The sequence below is a fragment of the Chlamydotis macqueenii genome, chromosome 2, assembly GCF_036417535.1.
Source record: "Chlamydotis macqueenii isolate bChlMac1 chromosome 2, bChlMac1.mat, whole genome shotgun sequence".
Taxonomy (NCBI): domain Eukaryota; kingdom Metazoa; phylum Chordata; class Aves; order Otidiformes; family Otididae; genus Chlamydotis; species Chlamydotis macqueenii.
Genome location: NC_141557.1, coordinates 74628780 through 74642191, shown reverse-complemented (window position 1 = coordinate 74642191; position 13412 = coordinate 74628780).

The window sequence follows — 13412 nt, the reverse complement described above, 5'->3', positions numbered from 1 at the left end:
TTTTTCCTCACAGTTTTGGAAGGGGCTTAGGGGAACTATCCCCAGCTCTCTCCTGCTTTCTATGGGAGTTGGGCTCCCTTTGATAATTCCAATTCTAATTACAAATAGGGTATATGATAAACATCCAAGCAACCGTCCCGAAATCTAAATAAAGAGTGAACAGTGTGGTTTGGTGCAGAAATGCCCTATTTCTCTTTGGTATCAATGGTAACCTAGCTCTGTCACCACAGAGGAATGAACTAAGAGTCCCTTTCTCTTCTGACCACACTGGTACAGAGCAACCATGCCAAGTCATATGTTGCTGCAGCTGAATAGCTATCAACCCTCAAAGCAGTCCCAGTGTCTCTGCAGCGTGCTCCAGTATACCAATAGCTGCAGCACAGGTCAAGCATGACTTCATGAAGGCAAGTTGGGGGGACCACTGTGTCTTTAGCTCCTTGCCTCTCCCCCTGCAGCTGCACACTCCTGCTATCAGGTGTCCCTCTGCATCCTTAGAGACTCTTGCCCCAGACCCAGACCTATTTCACCAGCCCTATGGACTAAGATGAGTGATCATCGAGCTGTGGCAGGAAACTTTCCTTCATGCACTTGCTACATCTGCAGCAGATCTTTTCCTGGAAGGCTGTCAAAGAGCTGTTACCCTCCCATACACTGTAACCCTACCTTGCCTCTTGCTCTGCTTTGCAAAGAGCTGAAATTGTTCCCCAAATCCTTCCCAAGGACTGTGAGCAAGGCAATAGCTCAGGTGTAAGGAGTTGCTGGTATGACCCTTCTGAAGCCAAGAGCCCCCAAGCAAAACATCCGTTCCCCAAAGAGGCTCACTGCTCTCCGCTGTTGGGAAGGATTGGTCCAGATCTCCCAGGCTACTCTTGGAGTAAGCCTCACTACTGCTGCCTCATCTTCCTTCTCCTTTTTTTCTTTTTTTCCCCCCACTGGACCTTTCCTTTTGCCTTATCTGCCCCCTCCACCTAAATCCCTGCTTTTACCTCTTTATCATCTGGCCACCAGCTCCAGCAGTGCTAGCATGGGAAAAAAATAAAAATAGTAAGTCAGGAAGATCTTCTTTAATTTGGGATTTGCACCAGTTGTCCAGATGTGGCAGTACAGAAGCTTTTCCCCTTATTTCCCTGCTGCTCGTACTGGGAAACCTCCCCAGTGAGATGCATCTGCCTTTCTGGGAACCAATGCGCTGTGCTGGAAATCAGGAAACTTCTGAGGGTGTTCAGGCAGATCTGTAATATCTGTGTTATGCTCCCACTCCTTGGCTGCACAGCCCGAGAAGCTGCTGAGGTACTGTGTGTTTGCAGCATGCGTGGCACAAGAATTGGTGTGAATGGTTGCAGTGCAGCAGAAATCACAAGCAAAAGGAGAGCTTCCAAGTCTGACAGGAGGGGTAAGAAACTGTCCACAGAGCTGGAGGAGGAACCTGCTTTTTTCCTCACTATATCCCTTGTCTCCATCATTTCCCTCTTCTTCCAGATGTGTTGGTTGTTTGGCATTCTCTTGCCCTCTCCTTCCCTCTGCAAACATTTTTGGTAGATATATCTCATTCCCTGCTTGCCAGGTCACTTTCTCCCCCAGTGGCAATTCTGTTCCATTTGTTTACACTAGTGAATGCTAACGGCAAACTCAGCCCAGTCATGAGTGTTTTAAGGAAAAGAAACATATGTGAAGCAGAAAGAAGTAAGGGGGAAAAAAATGTATGAGAGGGAAAGAAAAAATTGAGTAAACCAGTCTATTTTTACAGTGCCTTTTCATCAAATATGTTGCCACTGTTGTTCCAGAAAGGCCTCCTAACCTAGAAATAGTAGCTGGTGATCATGTTTAGTGTCCTGCATTTGTGACTGAAAGGAGCTGTCACTCATAAATGTGTATGGCTCTCTGGCTATAAGCCACTCTAACTTAAAATGGCTGAGGTTTACTGTGAGAAAACACATCTGAGTTGTATTTCCTTGAGACTAAAAAAGTATCCTCAAAAAATCAGCATAAGGGAAAAATACTAACCATAAAGAGTTTTACATTCTTTGGAATGATATCATAGAAGAATATACACAGTGGACTAATTACAATTTCATCTTTAATTTTCCTCCGAAGCGGGTTGCATTTTTTGAAGTGTCATTCCCTTTTATGATTTTTTTAAACCGATGGCCGCATTCCAATCGCTTACTTACCATCATCCATATTAATCTGTGTTCTTGAAACAGCTGGATAATCTGTCTTAATTAGAATGATCTCCTCTGCCTGGGTTTTATCATCTTGTCAGAGGGAATTACCCGGGCAGACTTCTCCCTACCCCGAGCCGGCAGTGGAGGGTGCTGTTGTATTTGAGGTGGTTGCACGAAGGGACCTGGGCTTAGCTCAAATTCGCCGCTGCTTTCACAGCACTTAGGAGCTTGCAGATACAGACTTCCAGTTTTGCCTTTGCAAGGGTGGCAGGGGCTCCCAGTGAGGGACCAGGGCCCACCCGCAGCTCAGGACAACAAGGCTTCATCTCAGTTGGTTGTCCAAGCTGTGAACGAAGAACAATTCATAATAATGCGGGTTTGGGATTTTTAACTCGATGGCTACGTGTTCCCTAACAATTTTACTGGCTGTTGCCCACAGATGGTATTTTGTATTAAATTCCTCAAGAAGAGAAGGGGGAGGAGGGAGAGGAGGAATCAGGAGAATCTGTTTTTCGGTTAGAGGAGTTTTAGGTCTGTCCATTAAGCACTCGCTGCTTTTCCAAACTATGTTCTGAATTAAGCAGAGCGCAGTACATTTTCTTCAACATGCTGGCTAGAAGACATGAAGCCATGACAAATGCACGGACGGCAAGCCCTGCTCTCAAATTTGGGCGATTATGCTAGGACACTCAAAATCAGCGCTAGTGCTCTTCAGCTGAGCTTGCATTAGGCAAACGTGATCTAGGAGCTCAGCAAGGCAGTCAGCCTGTCTGCTTGTGGTCCCCTGAACAGGATGCAGGATACAGTTATTTCAAATGCTGTATTTAATTGCCGTCAGGACACTGTGACTTTATTAGTGAATATATCATTAATAATATGGCATGTGGTCTAAGGATGTGTCATTCCAAAACCCAAGCATAGAATTAACAAATGCATTTCAAAGAAGGAAGCCAACTGTGATTTGCAAGTGTGACTTGCTGCTACTGCTGTTCAGGCAATTGTTCCCTTTATACTACTTTTCCTGTAAAAATTTCAAGTAGAAATTCTACTTGAGCTTCCCAGCTCAAATAAAACTATCTGGTTTATGGATGAGTAACTGGAGAAGTCAAAGAAGTTAAATGATTTTCCCAGGATCACAGATTGAGAATGAAACCAACCTATGAATTAAACTTGGAATCTGAACTTCTCAGAACAACTGGAAGGGTGCAGCCCATGACCCCTTTCTTTCCACCCTCAGTTTTGCCCCACACTCACAACCATGGAGAAATTTGAGGTTTGCATCCTGAAGTGAATGTACTATGCAGGAGTTCTGAAGGATTCAAGCTGCTCTGTGTGCTGCACAGGTCTGCCAGCTCCTCAAACTGGCCAATATAACCCGATCATAATGTTTCCACATTGCTTAAAGATGAGAAGTACTATGTATGTCAATGATAGAAATGATTGTACAATGTAATTTTCATCCCACAGGATGTAAACCAGCCCACTGAGGTATTCAGATGTGCTCTGTTATTTCCTCTCCTCCAGCCCTGCAAAAAAAAAGTTCTCCCTAAAAAGCCATAAAAATGTGAATGCAATAATACCCCTGCCAATATCATTCAGAATGAATCAGGAACTTTTCAAAAATATATTTTTGTCCTTTTTCTGAATAACCACAGTGAGATCATGGATAGGTGGCTAAAAGGTATGAAAACACCTTTGGGCCACTCATACAAGTCCTGTGGCCAAAGTTGCTTTCTGGGCTAGTTTGCTGAGGACTGATTTGCTAACGGGAAATGTTCCTACCTATCTTGGGTTCAGTTTATCTGGATTTAATCTTTGTAGTTTGAATTAGTAGAAGAGAGTGTGTTTATGCCTGTATCCATAGATGGAAATAGAGATAGACTCCTTACTTGAGTACACAATGTTTATTTTATCCTAAAAATTTGTTTTCCTTTTTTTCCCTCCATTGCAGTGTCACTGATGCTGTATTTTATTAGACCTCTGGTTTTCATTATGCAAAAAGTCAAAACTGGAACATTGTAAATCTCCCCTCTCCTCCTCACTTGCTGCTCTGAAGCCCGTTCGCCACTTGATGCCGAACAGCTTCTCCTACCAAAGCGTGCTCTTTCCAGGGGCTTTGGGGAATAGGAGGTGAGAACAGGGAAAAGGGAGGGTGGGTCTCGCTTACCCAAGGCTTGTTAACCTGAGCGCACACTCTCTTTCTCAAATTTGTTTTCTCAGCTGGTGGCACAGTCGCTGCCCCAGCGCCATCGGTCCAGCAGAGAGCAGTTTCATTTGAGATCTGAAGGCAGATTTTAAAGAAGTGGCTGCGGCAGGAGGGGAGGGGAGCTTAATAACAGCTTAGAGCCTGACTCCCTGTGTTTTCTTAATATATTGAAATATGAACTGTGTAAACACTCTGCATTCCACCTGCTCCAGCATCTGCCAAAAAGCTCACAAAAGTCCTTTGCTCTTTTTTTTGCATCCTCCTGTTTTATTTGCCCTCCTCCCCACGAGGTCTCCTGCACCACCTCACTGTCCTGTCCCCCACCCAGTCTCTGCAAACAAGCACATGCCCATTTTTTCTACTTCTTTTTAATTTTTTTTTTCTGCTGGAGACATGCATTTCCAAAGTCACTTTGCACTTAACCTGTGGTGCCTTTTCAGCCTCCTTTTTCATAGAACTGTCAACTTGTCTCGAGTTTCAGAGCACCGCTTAATGGTGGTGCTCGTCAAATTATTGTTGTTCTTTTAATGTTATTTACTGTTATTACCCATAAATATGGCAGTAATCACCCGAGAGACCGAATGTTTTCCACATCAAAACTCAGAGCAAAGAAGGCTGCACCCACATGCTCTGCGTTTTACCTCTCTTCCCCTGAACGGGGAGCAGTTTCCATCCAGATGGCAAACCATCAAGGGTTTTACACTTTTACACTTAGTAAAAACGCTGAACAAAGAAGTACATTTTTCCATCATGTTCTGAAAGAGAGCAGGCTGTGCTGGCTTCACCATGAGAGCAGATTTCCCCTTGGCATGGTCTTACGGCAGCCTCTGGGACGGGGACAAAGGCAGGGACCACGTCCCTGCTACACAGTAGCATTCCCAAAAGGCCTCTGAGGGGGCACTGGGGCTGTGTGAGCAATGCAGAATTAGCTGAATAGCCTCAGGTAGTCACTCCTTGTTTCTTGTGTCAGACGCGATCGTACGATTCTATGATATCATCCCCCGTGGTGCGTCGGACTTGGTGGGGTTCCTGGAAATGGACAGGTAGTGCGTGTTCGAAAGCATGATATTTTTGATCCAGGAGATCCAAACCAGCCTGCTTTTCACTGAAGCAGCCAGTATTTTGCCAGGATTGCATCAGACTGCAAAGAGGCTGACCTGAAAATGAGTGTGATTTTAGGTCTAAGACAAAACTATTTTTATTTGACTGTGTAAGGAAGTCACCACCTCAGCTACACGGGAATGGAAAAGGTGAGATGCAGCCGGCTTCTCTGCTGCCATACAGCATTCGAACCATCAGCAAAAGCAGTCAGCTGGGGCCCCTCATCTTAATTTATATTTGCTGAAACAACAAGGGTGCTCTTCTGCCTTCTCCTAATGAGGGTGCTCTTACCACCCTGTGCCCTCAAAATACTTTACACTGCCCAGGGCAGACCATGGTGCTTGCACCTCAGCTCTGATCCCTTTTGGGCTGCAAGTGATGCGGGAAACAGTTCTGATTGGTTTGAAATGTGGTGGGGACAGCCCGGCAGTGAGGCTGGAAAGGATTTGGCAGTCCTGTAACTGGGAAACAGCACCTAGATTTCATCTTGGGGCAGCTGACAGGAGGGGTGAGCCCCACTGCTGCTTAGGCTTTTTGTGAGTCCCTGTATGTCTCTGCTGTTTTCTGGACTTGTTTGTGGCTTCAGCATCCCAGCGAGGCTTGGGGATTTTTCGTTTTGTCCTTCCCTGCCTTGCGCTTTGCTTCTGCATGTATTTCTGCCTGAAAAAGGAATGATGCAAGGTATCCTCACAGTCCTTTCCAAGCTCTTGGCATTAGAAACACCCTTCCCCTCTGCCTCTCCCAGCCAAGTGATCTGTGCAGCAGAGCGGGGAGCAGGGAAGGGACGGGAAGGGAGGAGGAAGAGGAAACCATTCACCCCGCCCTTCCAACCAGAAGCGGGACCCTGAAGCAGTCTCTCCGACGGAAGAAGGTCACATTGAAAAGAGGGTGAAAAAAAAAGAAGACAAAAGGTGTTCCCTCTCCCCACCCTGTTAGGATCATTGTGGCTGGGTGTAACCCACACTCAGACACCAGTGACCCTTGCCAGAAACACGTAGGACGGTGATGATAAACTGATACCACCCTGAGAGAAGCTGTAGTCCCTGACCGGCCTGTGGCTTGCTCTGGGAAGGTGGCCTGACATCTACCCCACCAAATTCAGTTTACTGAAAGCTGTCCCCCAGTTGTCAAAATTCCTCTCATCAGAAAGGAAAGCTAGAATCGAGTATTTCTAATCCAGTTAGGACAAAAGCTGTCCTGTCTCCAGCTGCTTTTTGGAAGGTCAGTGTGAAGGACTAAGCAACGGAGACGTGTGTATTTGTTCCCTGAAAAGAGGAAGGGTCATTAAACTGGAACATCTAGTATGCTTTTGAAAGAATTATGTTACATCAGAAGGAGCCAGAAATAAGATACCGTTTGTTAACTTTGCTAATCCATTAAAAATACATTGGGCAACCTAACTATTATTTGTAACTCTCTGCAATCTCTCTTATGGCGAGGAAACAATGTCCTACTGCGTTTAGGTGTGGTGTGTTCTCAGAGCACATAAAGCTTTCAGCGGCTTTGTATAAGGCTGATTTTGATTTTAGGTAACAGCACATATTGAATCGGCTGAGGAAAGTAAGTCCCCAACCAGAGCTCTACCAGTAGTAAATTATCTGGAATTTCAAATGATAGGTGGATATATTTATCGTGTTATCCCTATATTTATGAATTTGTGTGTGGGAGGGGAGGAGATGTTCAAAACTGCAAATTGTCAATTCATGTTCACTACTTCAAACTCAGCCAAGTCATTCTCGCCTTTTCTTTTAAACCGGACATAATGAGAAAATAATTGAGTGGTTGAAATGAAAGATTTTACCTTGGGTAATACTTTATTGTACTGAGTATTCCTGTGTTGGTAAGAACAAGTTAACTGCCTTGTTCTCCATCATTGCAGAAAACTAAAGAGAGGATGTAAATGAACTGAGAAAATTATTCTTCTATTTTAATCTTATTAATCTTTTCTCCTCTCTTCCAGTTAAAACAAAAGCAAAAGCTTTGGAGACAGACTGACTCTGTAATAGGAAAAGCATAGTTCAGAGAATATTTGAGTCTAAGACTGTGCTTTGTCTGTCCTTTAGCTCTCAAATTAAGATCTTTTTCCTCACTTTCAGCAGAATGAGGTTGCAGTCTGAAGATGAAAACATGCTTCTGAAATGAAAAATGTAATTTCATTTAGGTGACTTTTCACAACATCAGGTTTTCTGACAGCAGAGACAGTAGCTAACAGTAGAAATTATATTATAGGCATCTGATATTATTGATCAAGGACAACAAACATCCTGAAAGGATTACATTTGCCTGAAAGGACAAAAAAGGACAAACCGCCTGAAAGGCAAGCAGCAGCAGGACTGTATGCTTTTGCTGTGTGCATAGCAGTAACAACCCATGGCTAATATTTCCCATCTTGCTGGGAGTTCAGGTTCTAAATTTAGGGCTCTAAATAAGCATTCTGACATGTGAAGAGCCCTATACTACCAATTCTAGTCAATGAGAAGAGCTGATGCCTTGCTTCTTTCCAAATCAGGGCATTTAAGTTTAAAGTACACTCTGAGCATCCAGCCTTTACTTCCTGGCTTCTGTTTCCCCACCAGGGAAAAGGGGCTGATGGGGGGGTGCCTCCTTGCAAAGAGGCTGGCGAGGGGTCAGCTCTGTCTATCAAATCTCAGTCCCAGTCCTTCACTGAGGTCTGCCCTTGAGGGTCCCCGTCTGCTCAGACTGACAGGGATCCATGCAGACTAGCCGAGCCCTCTGCCAGGACCAGGAATGGGCGCCTGGCCCAGGGAAATACATTTTTAGGCGCTTACATGAAAAACGATCGTTCCTTTGGTTTTAGGGAAAAGCCTACTTGACTTCAGTTGAAATATTACTTCTGCCTAGCGAGATGCCACTTTCACGGCTGACATGTCTCCGAGCAAAAGGAATTTGCTCAGGCACCAGTGACAGGTTTTGCAGCAGTATTTTGGAGCAGATAGCACTTGTGACTGCGTTAAAAAATCAATAAAAGCAGCTGAACGTGGTGCATAGGTGAAAGCATGCAGATACTGCAGCAAAGCCGGGGCCATTATCACTGCTCTGCCTCTGGTCCATACTGATAAGCACCGGAGGAAAGGACAGAAAGGAGGAGAACATGGAGACAGGATGAACCTCCACATCCACGGCTGCCCCACCACGGACCCTATCTGCTGACATGCTGTGGCAGCCATACTTTAATAAACTATGAAGGGAAATGGAGCCTGCTCTTTGAAATGGGATGGTAAGCCCTGCCCTTGCGCACTGGTCGTGGGACAGACGAGGCACAGGAAGCAGCCAGTGCGCCAGGCTGTGCAGAAGCAGGGCTTTTCGAGGAAGGACTGTGCCCAACTCTGTGACCCTCATGTAATGTATCATCTCTGCTTGTGTAATTAGTGAAGTACCAGCAAGGGGAGAGAGCACCTGCTATGCCACCCAGAAAAAGAGTCATCCTCACCAGTAAGAGCTCCTCCCTTGAATAGCTTCCCCATAGCACCCAGAGGAAGACATCCACCTCCAAACACCCTTTATATTTAAACTACAGAGTAGTGATACAGCATCTTTCCTCCAGATCTGGGCAGGTTCCTTCCATTAGATTGTCCTTCTGTGTCAAAGGCTTCCCAGCCACCTGGCTCAACAAAACATCTGCCTCAGGTCCTTGTTCTTTTCTTACAAGAGCTTCTGCAAGTGCACAGCCCACCATGGTTCACCCTGCCTCTCAAAGCAGCCATTAAAAGCCCTTCTCCGAGAGAAGAGATTTGGAGCTTTCTTTATGAGAAAAAGCAGCTAGGGATTTTTCTTTTATGGCACATATGAATATGATAAGGAAACAGATCGATGTTTTTGCTTTTCTTTTCCTAGTGCTTTGTTCTGCACCCCAAGTCAGATGCTGTGTGGGATGACTGCCACACGACCACTTTGTGTTTGAAACATCAGCGTTGCTACTTCTCTCAAACAGGCTCATAACCAGAGGAAACCCCAGCCATCCGTAAGGTGAGCAGTTTTGGAAGGAGACAGCAGCAGCTTCTCCTCTCCACCTCAGATCTGAGGCTTCAGTAGGAACCAGAAGTCTTTGCCTCTCCTGCGAACAAGATAGCTCCAACTGTCTGTGAGGGATAGGGCCACCTGATGCATTAGAACTGTATCCCTCCTTTTTTTTTTCCACGGATTTGCACAGAGATGAGGCTTTTGTAACCACAGTATTTCCCAGTTTTTCCCAATCTAAACAGCTTTTGAATCTGTTGTACATTTCCTAGCCAGTGTAGAAGAGGGGTAGGAATCCCACAAGCATCAAGAAAACCATGTTGGCTGGATGGAGAAGAGTCCACCTCTGACACTCCAAGGAAAAACCATTTGTTATTTAGCCATTGTATATTTTATTTGGTTGCAGCCAGCTGGACAGTCAGCATATGCGTTAATATGACCTGGCCACAGTAAATGTTGTTTATTTCTGATACAGCTGGCATGGAGAATATGAGCATGTTTTTGGGGTGATAAGGAGAAGAACAAGGACAGCCCTGTAGGAGGCAAGGCTTCATTAATTCTGCCACTCATGAGACAGCTTGGCATTTTCTTAATTTTGAGCATCACCAATATTCTGTTTTTCTCTTCTCCTTTGTAGTGGAGTCTCATGGAAAAGAAAAGTAATTGCAAAACAGGAATGGAAATCTTGGCCCGTCTGGTGTGTATTTGAGCACTGTCAGACAGGTGAGATAATCAAGAGCTCTGAGAATGTAATGTCCAGGGAAAACAGAAGAAATTAGATTGAGACATTATCATTCCAAGAAGGAAAAAAAAAATCATTTTCCCTTATGTTTCTGTGATTTTATTCCCCCTTTCCCACTCTTTCCAGGCATCTGCTCTAAAGGACTGGCTCTTTTTCAGTTGTTGGAAATGGCCTAAGCCATTCAAAGAGAGAAGGAGATACTAGGGAGTTGGGGATAAGACTCCTGCAAGTAACTTTCAAGGAAAATATTACAGCTTTAACAGCTAACAAGGGGCAGACATCTACTGTATGTATGAGAGTTACATTGGGGTGCTGCCAGAAGCAAGATGCTGATAATGGCTGCAAATATATCTGCTGATGAAATGTTAAGTTCCTTGATAGAGCTTTTGATTTTCAAAAGTGACACTTTTCCATTAAAATTTACATCATAACAATTGGAAGTGGGGTAAAATTGGAACCATGTGTTAACTGAATCTGGCAACTGCTTACAAAAGAGCACAGGACTGAGAAGTCCATGCTTGCAAATTACAGCATTAAAATCTAACTAACTGTCATCTAATCCAGCTTCCACAGAAGAAAGTGCCTGGCCATGAGGGTCTCCTTACAGACTCAGGATTAAGGTTTGCTAGACAAAAACTACAGCCCCTTCGCCCTGAACCTCTCAGGAACAAAATTATAGCACATAGTATTTTGAATTAACTAAAATTACTGGCAAAATCCAGTTGACACCAAAAGGAACAGAAATTGGACCCAATAAAATCTTTGTCTTGCTTCCCAAGTTGTGGGAATTTCTCCTCTATCCCACAGCCTTTTTTCATGTATTATGCCTGCTGCCTTCCCTTCCAAATCATCTGCACAGGGAAGAGGAAAGGGAAGAAGAATGTAACCTAAGCAAAATAAAAATAAAAATAAAAAAAAAAAGTGTGAATGCCCAGATTGCATTCATAAACAATGAAACCCAAAGAAGCGATGCACGTTCCCTGGGGAGAGATTCCAGTCACATGGGCCCTGTTGGCAATGCTCCTACTGATTTCAGTGGGTGTGGACTTCGTCTTCTGCTTTTGAAACTCTCTGAAGAGAGCAGCAAGTCTGCATGCAGACCTAAAGGACTTGGAAGGTGTTAAGTGAGGTGTGTGAAATAATTGTGAAAATAGCAGCTCCCGCGGTTTTCGTGACCACATCTTTACTCATTCCCACCAAATAGCTTCTTTGGTTCTAAGCGGTTACACACAAGGTTAACTTTTGGTGTGTCCCATATCCATTAATTCACTGTAAATATGCATTTGTTTGAGGCTGAAGGTGCGTTGATGTTGGCATGGTTGGGACCTTGGACAGTTTCAGTATTGTGAATGATGCTCATTGCGAGTATCTGTCTAGCAGAAGACTGCTTAGGTTCACACTTTAGAGCAAAGATTTTAAATCATAGACAAAGAAGATAGCAAATTCCTACTTCAGAGAACTAGGTGAACGAGAAGCTGATCTTCTGAACTCTGCTTTGCTTAGGTTAACATACTATAGCCTATTAAATACTTACATATTCAACATGACTTCATCTTTAACAACTTCTAAACATGATGATCTTCAATGAGAGCAACTTCTAGATCTAACTTCGGAAAGCAGCATGCTACCAACTATCCTAAAATAAACTTGCTTTTTTATTGTAGAAGCATTATGTATGAAAGCTCAAATTCAAGAAAAACAAAGCCCTCTTAAAAAGACTTATTTCAAAGTTAGTGTAACTTAAACTTATGCGTAAAATAAAGCAAATGTTTAAACGCTATCCTGAATCAGGATCTGAATGAGTTGTTTTTGCTGAATAAGCATTGAAGGACTATAGGTCTCCAAATTAATTTTAACTGTTACTAGTAAATATTTTCAGCTTACCTTGTGTATCACTGCCAACTATGATGGGTTGAAGCCAGATTCTGACAGGGAGGAAAAATGCATGCACAAAACAGTGATCTCTGCTGTGTTGCCTTTTTTGCCTGAAGAAACAAAAACAACCAAATAAGTATTTTGGCATTTTTATTTACAAAGCCATGAACAGCATGTTAAAAGGTTATATTTTAAAGTTGTATACAAATTAACAATTTAGAAGTTACACCTCAGCAGTAATTTACATCACGTGACTGGACTATCAATCACAATAATAATAAACCGGGAGATTTTTAGGCTAGCACACTTCTGAGTATTCAACCGAAATGGAGAAAAATGGGGAAAACACATAATATATCTTAGGAGTAGTAATGTCCTGTTATTGTTAAAAAACTGCTGGGACCTCATTAGTGACTATGAAAACATCATCTGTGAATACTGTGAGGTAATAAATCTACGGTGTCCAAGCAAGGGGTGGGGGGGGAGTGGGGAAGAGAGCAAGCACAACGTGTGTATTTGCCATTTTTTCTTACCCAGCTGTGAGTTAGTAATTTCCATATCTGCTTGCCAAACGGCTTCCAGAAACTATTACTGATTATGTGAATTCAATAGTCTGCTAATGAACGATAAGATAATGAGTCTACGTTCGAGAATGCAGGAGACAAATAGTTGTTTACATGTAAAAAATTCCTTTTCCACTTGGATCATTGCACAAACATACACACACACACGCTTTTCAGGCCACACTTTATAGTGGTGTAGCTCCAAGCCAGGGCTGCTGATGCTGCAGGTATGGCCCTTTCATCTTCAAACCAAATGCTGTTTTTTGAAGTATTTCATTGATGACCAATTTTCCATAGCTTTTAATAAATCAAGCAGTGCTTTAAAAATAATGAACTAATAGTTTTGTGGAGGGAAGAATAGAATGAATAAAAGATGAAAGGTAAATAACGTTTTGATGACTTCTGAAATACATTTTTGTAAATACCTGGCATTTTACAAGACTTAACATGAGACCCTTAATTAGATAGAACTTACCTACCATAGCTATGTTGGCAATACTTTACAATGCTTTTCACTCCAGATGATTTTATCATCTATCTACCTCATACAGCCATAGTGTGACCAGGCGCAAATCCATGGCTGTCATAAATACATGCTCTTGCGTTACCGTGGAATTTGGCTTTGCGTTTTTAGAGCTCACATCACCTGTCGCTGAAATGTGGCTACTTCTACAGAAGAAAAGCAGCACTGCCAGAAAGATTGTTTTTAGCAGGGGAAGCAAAATGTAATATAGCCAACTAAAATGGCTTGAGAGTTTACATAGGAAGAATACAAGGTAATG